This window comes from Ursus americanus, chromosome 8 (genome assembly GCF_024610735.1).
Source record: "Ursus americanus isolate L20-20 chromosome 8, mUrsAme1.1.p, whole genome shotgun sequence".
NCBI classification, from domain to species: Eukaryota; Metazoa; Chordata; class Mammalia; order Carnivora; family Ursidae; genus Ursus; species Ursus americanus.
This window is the reverse complement of record NC_142134.1, coordinates 29222410-29236255: the sequence shown is the minus strand read 5'-3', so window position 1 is coordinate 29236255 and position 13846 is coordinate 29222410. Positions and strand designations below refer to the sequence as shown.

The window sequence follows — 13846 nt, the reverse complement described above, 5'->3', positions numbered from 1 at the left end:
TGCTTCCAGCTGAGAAAGGACCACGTGAGGGTGTGGCAGTCAAAGTACACCCAGCGGTGGGTCAAGAAGTCCATGGTATGGCTCCGGAGAGATGTTGGAAGGCATGAGGTGACACAGGCATTGACAAAGACAGAGAAAAATAAAGACCAATGATTATTCCCACCAGCAAAATGGCATCTCTGGATTCTAGTCTCCGAGCCAATCAAACAATCCAGGAGAGACCGTGATTTTGTCCAGTTGGGCTCAAATGTCATTTATTAATTGTGAGACGTTTTAAGAATTGTCAGTTATATTAAAACAGCACATGTGTGGAAACTCTTCACCACCTAAGTGATGCTAAAGTAGTAGTCAATGGTTGCCTGATTTTCTAGAAATCCAGCCCTAACTTCGTTTAGTCCTTGATTTAGAGCATCTAATGCTTGGGACATGTCATTTAAGGGTCTGCTGAGCAGGCAGACTGTTTTATCTCACAATGTAGGATTTTCCAAGTACTGAGAGTCCTATCAGGGACAGGGTCAAGGGAGCTGTTTCCCTGTCTGATGTGAGAACCACATTATCATCACAATGGGGGGATAGATGAGGCAACTCTCTTTGATAACAGGTTGCTGGGGGTGGTATGGTTAATAATCCTAGTTTGCCTACAGTACATAGCCCAGTGAATGGTTTAGGAATGATGTAATAGGCCATACCAGCACAAACTAAGATCCATCCTTTAGGTAGGTGTAAGTTACTAATTGGGGATGGGAGGTGTAGAGTAAAGTTGCATCGAGTAGTACGCTCATTGCAGGCTGTACATATACAATTGGCTTGGGTTATATGCTTTAGACGTACTGGGGGCCTGTACAGCAGGGAAGTATCCTGAAACTGAGTAGCAAGGCTCTTGTTGAGTTGCAAAATTTCAGCCAGGATGGTCCCCATACATACCAGGCTATTGAAAAGCAAGCTTTGTGGGGAGTTACTGCTGGCAACACAAAATTGAGGTTATTTAGAGCCATATGTATCCAAAAATTGAATGTAGCCAACAGTTTCATGGGGTTTGGGTTTACAGTGACCTTATTGGGGAAGGAATTTTATAGTCAGTATCAGGAGATCCTTTTTGCATTTTTACACAGGTGTATTTTCCTGCATCCATTAACATACTAGTGGCCAACTATATGGTATAATTCTTATTTTGTTTGCGGGATTAATCTGTTAAGTTGGTGAAACAGGAACTGTTGGTCGTTTTCTGTCAGTAAATAACAGTATTTTCCTTTTTCTGTACTATGGGATCAACAGGCAAGGAACAGTTAGACCAGCATTGGAGATGTAAGGGTTCCCCTACAGTTACATGAATGGCCTGAGAGGTTAAAATAGAACATTCTGTCATGGCCCCTATATGTCTATTTTTCCATAGTAAAAGTAACCCCAAAATCATGGCTCTTAGGCTCATTTGCCTTGTTTTTTGAATAGTAAATGAAGGTCTTCTGTAGGCTCACAGGAATAGGTGGGAGGATCACTTGCAGGACTGTTGAGGTCTGACGTTCATTTCTTAATACGGGAATGATGACTACAGGACTCGAGACCCAAAACTTTAACAGCAGTGGGAGTCAAGAGAATGACAGGATATGGTCCTTCCCATATTTCTTCCATCAAAGGGGAATTAGTGGGTAATGTTTTAACCAACACTAGATCCCCCTGGCTGATATATAGGAGTTTCTTTTTCCCATGACTCTTTATTGGATAGTTGCTGTAGTTGTTGCTGAAACTGAGCTAAAGATGTTATATGTTTAATTTGGGCATCTGCCTCTGGGTCAAATAGGAAACCATTGGTTAGGCACGTCTATATAACAGTTCATATGGACTAAGTCCTTGAATTTTTGGAGTATTTCTTATTCTGATTAACGCTATGGGGAGGGTTGAAGTCCAAGAGATCTGGGTCTCCTGAGATAACTTCCTTAGGTGTTTCTTTAGGATATCATTTATTTTTTTTCTACCTTTCCTGAGGATTGAGGTCTTCAAGCACGAGGTGATAGTCTACTCCCAGGGCCTTTGATATTCCCTAGATGATAGCAGCCTTGAAGGAGGGACCATTATCACTTTGCAAACTCTAGGTATTATTTCATGAAGCAAAACCCTTACTACTTCATGTGCTTTTTCAGTCCTGCATGGAAAGGTCTTGACCCAGGTGGTAAAGTTACCAACCCATACTACAGATATTGGAAACCTCTTGATTTTGGCGTATGGATAAAGTCTAATTGTCAGTCTTCTCCAGGATAGCCTCCAGTCCTTTGATTGCCTGGAGGAGCAAGTCTTCTGCCAAGAGCATTGTTTCTGAGACAAACCTCACAAGCAGAAGTTACTTGCTGAACCATTTTTGACAAATTTTTCCAGTAAATATTTTTTGACCAATTGGTAACTTTTGTCTCTACCCAGATGAAAAACCTGATGTAGTGATTTAATGACCTTCCAACTCTGTGAGCCAGGTAGTAGTAGTTGCCCTAGATCAGTCTGTAACCAGCCTGACTGGAGACTTCCTAAGTCTCCTGATAAAGCTTTTCTCCTTGACCAAACTTTAATCAGGCTCCCCTGAGCCATCTTCTCAACCAGGTCTTGACCTTTGGGCTTCTGTGTTTATCTTTGCATTGCCCAGTTTTAGCAAGAACCCTGCTAAGTCAACTTAGCTAGGAACCCACCCTTGATATCTAATCATTCTAGATACCTGAGCAAACTCCTCATCCTCCACCATTCCCCAGGTGATACCTGATCACCATGGCCTGCCTTGAATAAGAATCCTGTAAAGTTGTTTTAGCCAGAAATCCCTCTTTACCCTTGATGTCTCCTCGTAGTAATTTTCCATCCACTGACTCCTCACTCCCTGGCTATAAATCCCCACTTGTCCATGTAGTATTCACTTCTATACCCTATTATTTTCCACTATTGCAATAGTCCTGAGTAAAATCTGATTTTACCATCTAAACATGGTTCTGGTGTTTCTTTGACACTATGTTGTTACCTTATATGGCAAAAAGGATATTCAGATCATACTAAATTAGGGGTCCTGAGATGGGGAGATCATCCTGGATTATCTGGGTGGGTCCAATATAATCACAAGGATCCTTAAAAGATGGAAGAGAGAGACAGAAGAGTCAGAGAATGAGATGTGATGACAGAAACAACTACTGGAGTGATAAAAGCCCATGAGTCAAGGATTGTGAGCACACTCTAGAAGCTGGAAAAGGCTAGGAAATGGATTCCCACCTAGGTCCTCCAAAAGGAATGTAGCCCTGGTGATACTTTGATTTTAGCCCAGGGAAACCCCTTTTGGACTTCTGACCTCCAGAAATGTAAGATAATAAATCTGTGTTGTTTTAATCCACTAAATTTGTGGTAATTCGTTTTAGCAACAATAAAGAAATTGATAACATGGTCTTTTAAATACCTCCCCTCCTCTTTTTTTTTTTTAAGAAATGAATATTTTTCTGTACCTTTGCTTTTTTTTCTCCCCTTACTAATATATCTGGAAGCTCACTTATGTATTACTTTTTTTTTAAACTTTTTTTCTTTTAAGTGATCTCTATGCCCAACATAGGGTATGAACTCATGACCCTGAGATCAAGGGTCCCATGCTCTACTGACTGAACCAGGCAGGTGCCCCTGAAACCCTGAAAGATCATTTAAAATCAGTTCAGATAGATATGCCACATTCATCTAACAGTTGCAGAGTATTCTCTTTATGTTTATTTTTCCCTATTTAAAAAAATTATGTTGTGATCTTTTTCTTATTGAATTACAAGAACTGTTTATAAAGCAAAGAAACAAGCACTACAGCTGAAATACATTGTAAATAGTCACTCCGATTTGTCAATTTAAACATTTCATTATTAACATCTTTCATTATTGGAAATTTTTTTCATGTTTCAAATTTATCAAATTTATCTGCTGTGAATATCTGTGTAGATTTGGATTCTGTCAAGCTTGGGAAGGCTTTTTTTTTTTTATTTTAATAATGATTTTTTATTATATTATGTTAGTCACCATACAGTACATCCCCGGTTTTTGATGCAAGGCTCGATGATTCATTAGTTGTGTATAACACCCAGTGCACCATGCAATATGTGCCCTCCTTACTACCCATCACCGGTCTATCCCATTCCCCCACCCCCCTCCCCTCTGTAGCCCTCAGTTTGTTTCTCATAGTCCATAGTCTCTCATGTTGCTTGGGAAGGCTTTTGCCCTGATGAGATTATAAAAAAATTCTTCAGTGTTTTTTCTAGCATTTTTATGGATTCAATTTTATGTTTAAATCTTTGAGCCACTTGAAATTTAATGTGGTATAAAAAATTAAGGTGGAGATACAAGATTTTTTTGATGGCTATCTGGATGTCCCATTATCATTTACTAAATAATCTATTTTTCTTGCATTGATTTTGTATATTTTTTGTCTCTTTTCTTTCTATTCTCTTCCATTGATCTAGCTTAATTTTCAAGCTTTTAAACATTGTATCTTTATAATGTTTTAACATCGGATAAACTGCTCCCCTACCCCACTATCCTTATTTTTCAGAATTCCCCTGGCTAAACTTGCACATTTCAGTTTTTCTGGAAAATTCAATCTTTTTTTTAAAAAATCTCCATCCTGTTGGTATATTTGTTGGATGGAGAATTGCATTAAATTTATAGTTTAAGCAGAGCATTGAAGTCTTCATATAATGGTGCTATCTTTTCATTTATTTCAATCAAATTTTAAATTGATTTAAATTGATTTGTGCAAGTCACATTGTGTGGTGTGAAATGACATTCATTTACGCTTTGAAAGACATTATTAATCATGGAAATCAAGAGCATTCTCCCCACAAGGTAGCCAGTGGCCTCTGATGTGGCCTGGGTAAAGGGTATAATCCAAAAATTGATGAGTTACTGGCTAAGTCAATCGTTGCCTCCATCCTGGCAATTTGAATTATAAATGCAGAAAGAATTTGTCAGTTGGTGGCAGAACAGAAGAAAGTAGAAACATTTATTATAACTAGTCCATATCAATGCAGAGCATAATAAGGTCCACGAATTTTGCTGCTGAGTACTCGAAAGCTGTCTTGAGTCTAGAATCACTCATCAGGTCTCCTTGAGACCTATCTGGCCCCGGTAAGGCACCAGCTTTGAGGTTTCTTTGACATTCATTCTCCATTGTTGTTCTATGAGATTGTACCATAAATTCTACTATAAATGATCTACTTGAGTAGATTTATTATTCTTTTTTTTTTTTTAAAGATTTTATTTATTTATTGGACAGAGAGAGACACAGCAAGAGAGGAAACACCAGCAGGGGGAGTGGGAGAGGAAGAAGCAGGCTTCTCGCTGAGCAGGGAGCCCAATGCGGGGCTCGATCCCAGGACCCTGGGATCATGACCTGAGCTGAAGGCAAACACTTAACAACTGAGCCACCCAGGCGCCCCAGATTTATTTTTCTTAAAAAAAAAAAAAAAAAAAGATCCAAGAAGAGATACCTCATAATTACATATAAGTTTACAAAGTGCTTTCACTTATCTCATTTACTCTATCAATAACCCAGTACACTAATGAGCTATGGAGATAGAAAATTTTTCAGCCATTTAATTGTTAAAAGCAAATAACTTCCAAGGCTGAAAAATCTATGGCTGACTTCCAATAATCTGAGGCTGTCTCTAGATAATTTCCAGAGACAAATTTTTTTCCAATGTCTTCTAAACATGGTTGGGTGTGAATGTGAGGTCCCAAAACGCCATAGTCGGTTTATCATCACGCAAGGATGATGCTGGCACACAGAGAAAGGCAGACTCAAGGGAATTGTAGAAAAACGGAGCTGGATCCACTGAATTAAGGCCACCCTGAAACCTTCCCAATTTCAAAACTTCATTTCTGGGAACCAATAAATTTCCTCATTGTTTCAACCAGAAACAATGGTTTTCTGCTGTGTGTAACCGAAAGCATACTATCTGGTACGGCATCAGTTACATTTTTACATGTATTCAAAAAGCTGAAAACAGGGCCTTGGGGGAAGAGAAGAGCACCCCTGATTGGGAGTTCATTTTTTCCTAAACTTCATAATAACTAACATTTTTTGAGCAACAGTGTATATTGAATATTGTTCTAAGTGCTTACTATGCAATATCCCATTGAATCCACACATTAACCTTCTATGTCAATATTACCATTAAACCTATTTTACAAGCGAAGAAACTGAGGGTTCTTAATGTCCAAGGTCTAACAGCTCGTAACTACATGAACCTGAATAGTATGATGACAGATCCTGAGCTTAACCAGTGGGATCTACTTTCTATCACTACTATAAATGAAAACCAGTATCACATGCCTCATATAGAAGAAAATATAAATAAATTCAATAAGAGCACAATGTTATTAAGCTCTAGCTGAATATTGTCGCCTGCTGGAGTCTCTGGATCTAAAACCTGTAGCTCTCTCTTCTTCAAACCAGAGACTAAGTTTTAAAGAGGCGTTAAAGGGGTGCCTGGGTGGCGCAGTCGTTAAGCATCTGCCTTCAGCTCAGGGTGTGATCCCAGGTGCTGGGATCAAGCCCCACATCAGGCTCTCTGCTCCGCTGGGAGCCTGCTTCTTCCTTTCCCACTCCCCCTGCTTGTGTTTCCTCTCTTGCTGGCTGTCTCTCTCTCTGTCAAATAAATTAATAAAATCTTAAAAATAAATAAATAAATAAAAATAAAGAGGCATTAAAGACATATTAGTATCAAACCAAAACTTTCTCCTCAATATAATCAGAAGAAATGAAAATGAATTTAAAGGGGACTAACTTTCCTAATATGTGACTCAATATTATATAATGCTGTGTTTGTGTACAACTTAAAATCCCAACTCTTCAATAATACAAAACCCTGGGATGTTTTGATTTCCCATGAATTTGACAGTACCTGAGTTCAAATTCTGAATCTGCAACTTACTACTGGTGTTACATTAGATGTGGTTTACTATCCTCATTCATAGAACTGGGACAGTAGCATCTGCGTCAGAGGGGTGTGGTGAGAATTAAATGAGATACAGAGTCTTGCAAGATTCCTGGCAGAAAATTACACAGCATAGGGGCGCCTGGGTGGCGCAGTCGTTAAGTGTCTGCCTTTGGCTCAGGGCGTGCTCCCAGCATTCTGGGATCAAGCCCCACATTAGGTTTCTCCGCTAGGAGCCTGCTTCTTCCTCTCCCACTCCCCCTGCTTGTGTTCCCTCTCTCGCTGTCTCTATCAAATAAATAAAATCTTTTAAAAAAAAAGAAAGAAAATTACACAGCATAAAATAAATATTAGTTCCCCTCATTTCCTGAAGATTCTGTGGTCTCTTTCCAGTACTGGCTTAGATTCTCATATGCTTCTATGATTATACAAGCTCTCTAAGAGCCATGGCAGGACAGGCAGCCACAGTTGGCTCCACAGTATTACAGCAAACAAAGAGCTGCTTTCAGTCCTATCCAGAGTAGCTACTAAGACCTCTTGGGAGGCACTGGCATTTTGAAACATGCTGTGCAGCCACCAACCACCCCTTCCCACCCCCCTCCCTCCTGTGAGGGTTGTTGATGACCCAGGGAAGATTTATGGAAATTGGAAGCACCAAGGCTCCGTGACAGTGATTCTAATAGATGACACAAGTCCCTGGAGGTTGCCTGAGGGAGGAAAGAGGCCACGGAGAAGGAGGAGCCTTTGTTCCTAGGAACAGAGTTGTGGTTCCATCTTAATTTCTTTACACACACACACACACATACACACACACACACACACACACACACACACACACACACCTGCTCCAATTTTAGATGTGCCATTTGACCATGCAGTCACTGAGTTATTGCTAAAGGCTATACTTTAAATATTCACAGCACTTCTTAATAGAATTTAATTTGCAATTCTGCGATATCAAATAAAGCATTGGAATTACTATTTACTTGGTGGTCAGTAGACCTTTTTTATCTTTATGCTGTGACTCTAGAATTTCTTCACTACTTGATTCCTGATAACTTTAATCTTCTAAAATATTGCTTTAATAAGGCTTGAGATTTCATGCCATAATTAGGGATGATGAAAATGCAAATACAACTAGAGTTAATGCACTGACAAATTCTGAATATCTCCTCCCCACTAAAATATAAACTTCTTGAGGTCAGGGAGTTTGTTTTGTACCCTACTGTATAGCCCCAAGTGCTAACATAAGTAACTAGCATATGGTTAGTACTAATAAATACTGTTGAATGAATAAATGAGAGTTCATACTACGGTAGTTGGTTGTAGCAGTCAACATTTCCTTTCTTTACATGTGTATTTTTTTCATGCTTCTGGACTTTACCCATGTAGCATCATCTTTCTGTAATGCCTTCTCTCTGCCTCTTACTCCTCTAGCACCGCTTCCTGATATGGAGAAAGTCTACTAACTCCTTAAGACTTGCTTCTTTGGTAAAAGTCTCTGTGACCTTTATCTTCCTTCTCAAATAAACTTTTCCCCCAGCTGAGCTTCTATAACCCTTTGCACATAATCCTGTTAGGTTTTTTGCTGTAATTATTTGTTTATAGGTCAGTCTCTGGCACTAGAAATGAACTCCTTGAGGGCTGTAATGTATATTTCTCTTGTATCCTCATCCTTGGCATGGTGACTGGTTTATGGTAGATCTTTAAGAAACATTACTGACTGAATGAATGAATCTTGCAAGTGGTCCTTTATCCTGCAGGGCTCCAGAAAAGTCTCAGATCCCTTATAAGGAGTGCATTACAAGATCACTTCCTTTAAATGCTTTATTTTAGATAGCAAATCTTCTTGCTCACTATAGTTTCATTCTACTAAAGCCCTTCCCCTGTACTCAAATGGAATGATTGGTGTGGAAACAGAGTAGAGCCTATAAATAAGGGATTTGGAAATAGTTGGTCAGATTTCAAGGTGGGACTGATTATCCTGGGTTGCTTCTCTGTAGATGCGTCCTGGTTACCCTGATTGCATACAAACCTTAAAAGTAGTGATATATTGGGACGGTTGAAATATTTCTCCCAAGGAAAAATAAATGGTTTGACTATCTGGGACCAGATTCCTGTTGGTGCAGTTCAGGGGATTTATATTGTGTAAAGCAGTATCTCACATCTCCAGCTATAAGAGGATTGTGGCCTGTTCAGGTTGCTATGGTTGTGACCATGACAACTGTGAAAAACATGTGAGAATGCCAAGAAGAGGGTGCGGTAATGACCATAAGCAAGAGAGAACAAATGGCCAGGACTAGGGACTGCCTAGGGTCCCTGGAGTCCAGTGGTTGTATAGGCAGGGATTCAAGACTGTATTGGAAGATCTGACTTCCACATTTCATTATTTACAGTAATGCAAACCCTGAACGGCTCATAACTAATCTCTGTTATTCATCCATTTTGCTTTAAGTAACTCTGAGGAGGGGAATGGAGCTGGGGGAATCAGCCTAAGAACATAGGGCATAACCCAAAGGGCTTCAGCTCTTGAGAATAGGCACTATTTAATTAAGCCAACTGTGAATTTGTGTGGGTGAAAGTAACAGCTGCTGATTCTTAGGATATTTTTAAGTTGCAGCCAGTTGGGATATTCTCCATGCCTATATATGGTCCTCCATGCTAGAGGACCTCATGGAGTTGGGTGGGCTGAAAGCATAGACTCCTTGAAACGGTGTCATCATCTCTTGGTCTCTGACAGCACATCAGCAGCTTGCTCTCAGGGAAACTTTAACAAGGTTAAAAGTTAAGCTGCACATCTGACATAGTAGTGATTCTTCCATCCCCCACCCCCCACATTGTTGGTAGGCCTCTCTGAGATTAAAAGCAACTTATTTGTTTAGTTCCCATACACTTTCAAGCTGCTTAGCTACCATGTCTTGTGCACAACATGCACTTCAGGCAAACAAATTTAAAGGGCACAGCGGACTGAAGCAGCAAGCAAGCCTACCAGATTGAGCTCCCTGAGCCCATGTGCTATATGAAGCAAACCAAAACACAGCTGGTAGAGTTAATTTTAGGCTTTCTGACCTTGGCAATGTCCTATCAAGTTGGGAAAAAGCAGCTCAAATAGGTTCAAAAAGGACCCTTCCTCCTCCTCCTCCCAACGCAGCTGCCTGGAAAGTGGCTATATGGTCTAAGTTTAGTGGGAAAAACAACTAATCATGGCCAATAATAAACTTGATAGATCAAGAAATTCAATATTTATTGAGCAAGTGCAGAATCCATGCAAGAAATCTTTTATGATTTTTGTCCTATGAACTAAAATTCTAACAATTGTACTGAAAGTGACACCTTCTAAAAAGTTCTAAGACTGGCTTCTCAAAAACAAAAATCAATTTTGATGTCATGGTGCTTCAAAACACCAAAAGTGGATTGGCAATGATAAGAGGGTTAGTAGTTTTATTAAATTATGCTGTTTATAAACTTAACAGGAATTTAAATACAAGAAGTAAATATGTACTATTCATTTTTGAATGCATGGGATCTAATTCTCTGACAACCAAAAATAGGTGAGGTCCCTGTAATAGACACTCACATATAACATGGAGTTTTCCTTTCCTGAAACTTAAACAATTTTTAATTTTGCTTTTATTTATTTGATTGCCTGTATTTCCCAATGACCTATAGGATTCATAATTTTTTTGCTCCTAGAGGCCATAGTAGGTGATGAATGCTTTTTCAGTGGATAAATAATTTGCATCTCATCATTGTCTTAAATTTAGCATTCTATTGCACAAGTCTCACCTTCAAAAGAATGAACAGCTTGAAGGGAGGGTATTGGGTTAGGTTTGGGATCAATGGAAGATTTCTTCTTCCATTGTAACACATTACATAAGCTTTGTGTTTTGATACTTTATGACTTTTAATGGTAAATGAATGCACTGAGAGACACCAAGCTTCATGAACCAATCTTTTATACTTCCATTCTTTTCTATTATATCAGAATAATACATCCTTGAGAAGCATTTATAACTATACACTGGTTTATGAATAACCATACATGGGTTTTTTTTTAAGATTTTATTTATTTATTTGAGAGACAGAGAGACAGATAGCGAGAGAGGGAACACAAGCAGAGGGAGTGGGAGAGGAAGAAGCAGGCTCCCAGCGGAGGAGCCTGATGCGGGGCTCAATCCCAGAACGCTGAGATCACACCCTGAGCCAAAGGCAGATGCTTAACGACTGAGCCACCCAGGCACCCCAATACATGGTTGTTTTTAATGAAGCAAGGTATAGAAGTAAAATCTAATTAATAAGGGTTAGGTTGAATTGCTAGGTGTGTTAAGTGGGATTGTGTAGCATGCCAAAATTCATTTAGTATATTCGTTCTAATTTAGGTCATCCTGGGAATGGGGGAGGGAAATGGGCATTACTGAATTCAGACTGTACTAATTAGCTATGTGATTTTGAGCAAGTTACATACATAACCTCTCAGTATTAGTCTCCTTACCTATCTATAAATGCAGGAAATAATACCTAACACCAACTGTATGGGGCAGTGTAAGGAATAAATGACATGATAAAATATATGAAAAGCTTAGCAGAGTGACTAGACCATCAGAAATATTAAATATATGGTAGCTATACAAACACTCTTATATAATAAACTAATTAGAGGGAATAATTACCACATCAATCTAGATGTTATGTAACCAAAATACTGCTGCACAACAGAATACATTTTATCAGGTTACTAAAGATTTGTTGCCCAGGTATACTTTTTCTAGTATTTGCTGTTCAGGTATCCATTCTTTCACAGTCAGATCACATTTCTGAATTAGAAGGGATCAGCTACCCATATACTGAGGCCCAGAGTTAGCCACAGGGTTTGAATTCAGTGTTTCTTCTCTCTGGCATTAACAGCATTTGCTTTTACTTTTACATGTAAAAGAATATCTTAATATATAGGCAGAAAAAACTCGCTAATATGAGGACAAGGAAAGAATGCTCTAGTCCAAAGAATCATTGTCTGTATCAGCAAAATTTAAGTTCCCATTATTAATAATACTTTTCTAGGCCTCTTCAAAAGTAGACCTGCTATTTATTTTTCTTTTATTATTATGGAAGATTTCAAAACTAAACAAAAGTAGACAGGAGAGTATAAGGATCCTCATGTACTTATCTACCTGGCTTTGACAACTATCAATTCACGGCCAGTCTCATTTCATCTATATTCCTACTTCCCTCTCCTACATCATTCTGAAGCAAATCCCAGGCATATCATTTCACCTGTAAATATTTCAGCATATATTTATAAAACATACGGGCTCTTTATAAAAACATAACTACAACATCATCATCACAACTGGGTAAATGGTGATCAGAAACCAGAGATATCTGGGAAGAGAAGTAAAGAAAGAACAAACTCAGATGCTTACAGGTAACACTTTGCTATGTCTATCCTTATTGGGCATGTAAATTCCTTTTTGGAAGCCCATCTTATGGCTTCAAATACTTTTTTTTTTTTAACTTGTAGCAAGAATTACTATCAAATTCCACTCATTGGGCCAGAGATGCTTGTGGTATTAGCGAAAGACTTGCCCCTCATGTGGCACACTACCTACACTTGCCAGTTCATCGGCCAGCCAGCCTCAACTCCAAGCTCTAACAATGTGCAGGGCTTCAAATACTATTTGAGGTCTGCATTCATGCCTCTAGTTCAGATCTCCACCCCCCCCCCGCACTTCGCACAGTAGTCAAAACTCTACCTGACATCACTACTTTGATGTCTAATAGACATCTCAAAGCTAACATATCTAAAATAGAACTTTAAGTTTTACCCCCAAATTGTGACTCATATCTTCCCCATTTCAATAAACGGTTATTTCCATTAGTTGCTAAAGCCAAAAATAATTGGAGTAATCTTTGACTCCTTCCTTTCCCCAACCTCCACAATCAATCAATCAATCACCAAGTGCTGTTGCTTTTACCTTGAGATCATTAATTTCTTCTATTATTGTTGACACTACCCTAAACCATATCACAACTGAGAAACAATTGGACTATTCAAATAGCCTTCTGGTTTCCCTTCTGACATGTTGGCCCCCTCTGGTCCATTCTCCACAAGAAGGGAGAGTGATCTTTCCAAAATGTAAATCACGAATCATGACCTGATAATTGCTAACGCTATGTGATGGATTCATTATATTAATTTCTTCCCCCTTGTATATGTTTGAAATTTTCCAAATTTAAAAAAATGAAATGTTATTCGGATTATCTTATTTTACTTCTCTGATGCCTTCACAGTGTTCTTAGAATAAAAGCCAAATGTCCTCCCTAGGCCTGTGAACCCCAGCCTGCCCTCTGTCTACATGTCCAGCTTTATCTGATGCCATTTTTCTTGCTCACTCTGCCCAGGCCATAACCTTTCAGCTCTAAGAACTCTTTAAGCTCTTTCTCATCTTAGAGCATTTGTGCTTGTTATTCCCTCTACTAGAAAATGCTCATCCCCTTGCTCTTTGCAAGGCTGGCTCCTTCTCGTTTCAGGTCTCAGCAAAAACGTCACCTCCTTCGAGAGGCTTTTCTTAACCACTCCATCTAAGTTAGATCCTCTCCATTCATCATTACTATCACATTATTCTACTTCCTATATTACCACAATTTATAGCTATCTTGTTTGTTTACATTTATATATATAAATATACTCACTTATAAATCTGAATGAATCTTTTTATTTATTTATTTATTTATTTATTTTTAAAGTTTTTTAAAATTTATTTGACAGAGAGAGAGAGACAGCCAGCGAGAGAGGGACCACAAGCAGGGGGAGCGGGAGAGGAAGAAGCAGGCTCCCAGTAGAGGAGCCTGATGCGGGGCTCAGTCCCAGAACACCAGGATCACTCCCTGAGCCGAAGGCAGATGGTTAATGACTGAGC

The 13846-nt window shown here is 39.0% G+C and overlaps 1 non-coding gene across 1 annotated transcript; it reads right to left on the bottom strand.

Moving 5' to 3' along the window:
• Positions 1 to 12439: 12439 nt before the first annotated feature.
• On the bottom strand, positions 12440 to 12590 carry LOC123789852 (small nucleolar RNA SNORA62/SNORA6 family). The gene has a single exon (XR_006778933.1). It is a non-coding gene; the product is annotated as a small nucleolar RNA SNORA62/SNORA6 family (small nucleolar RNA).
• Between the last annotated feature and the right edge of the window lie 1256 nt (positions 12591 to 13846).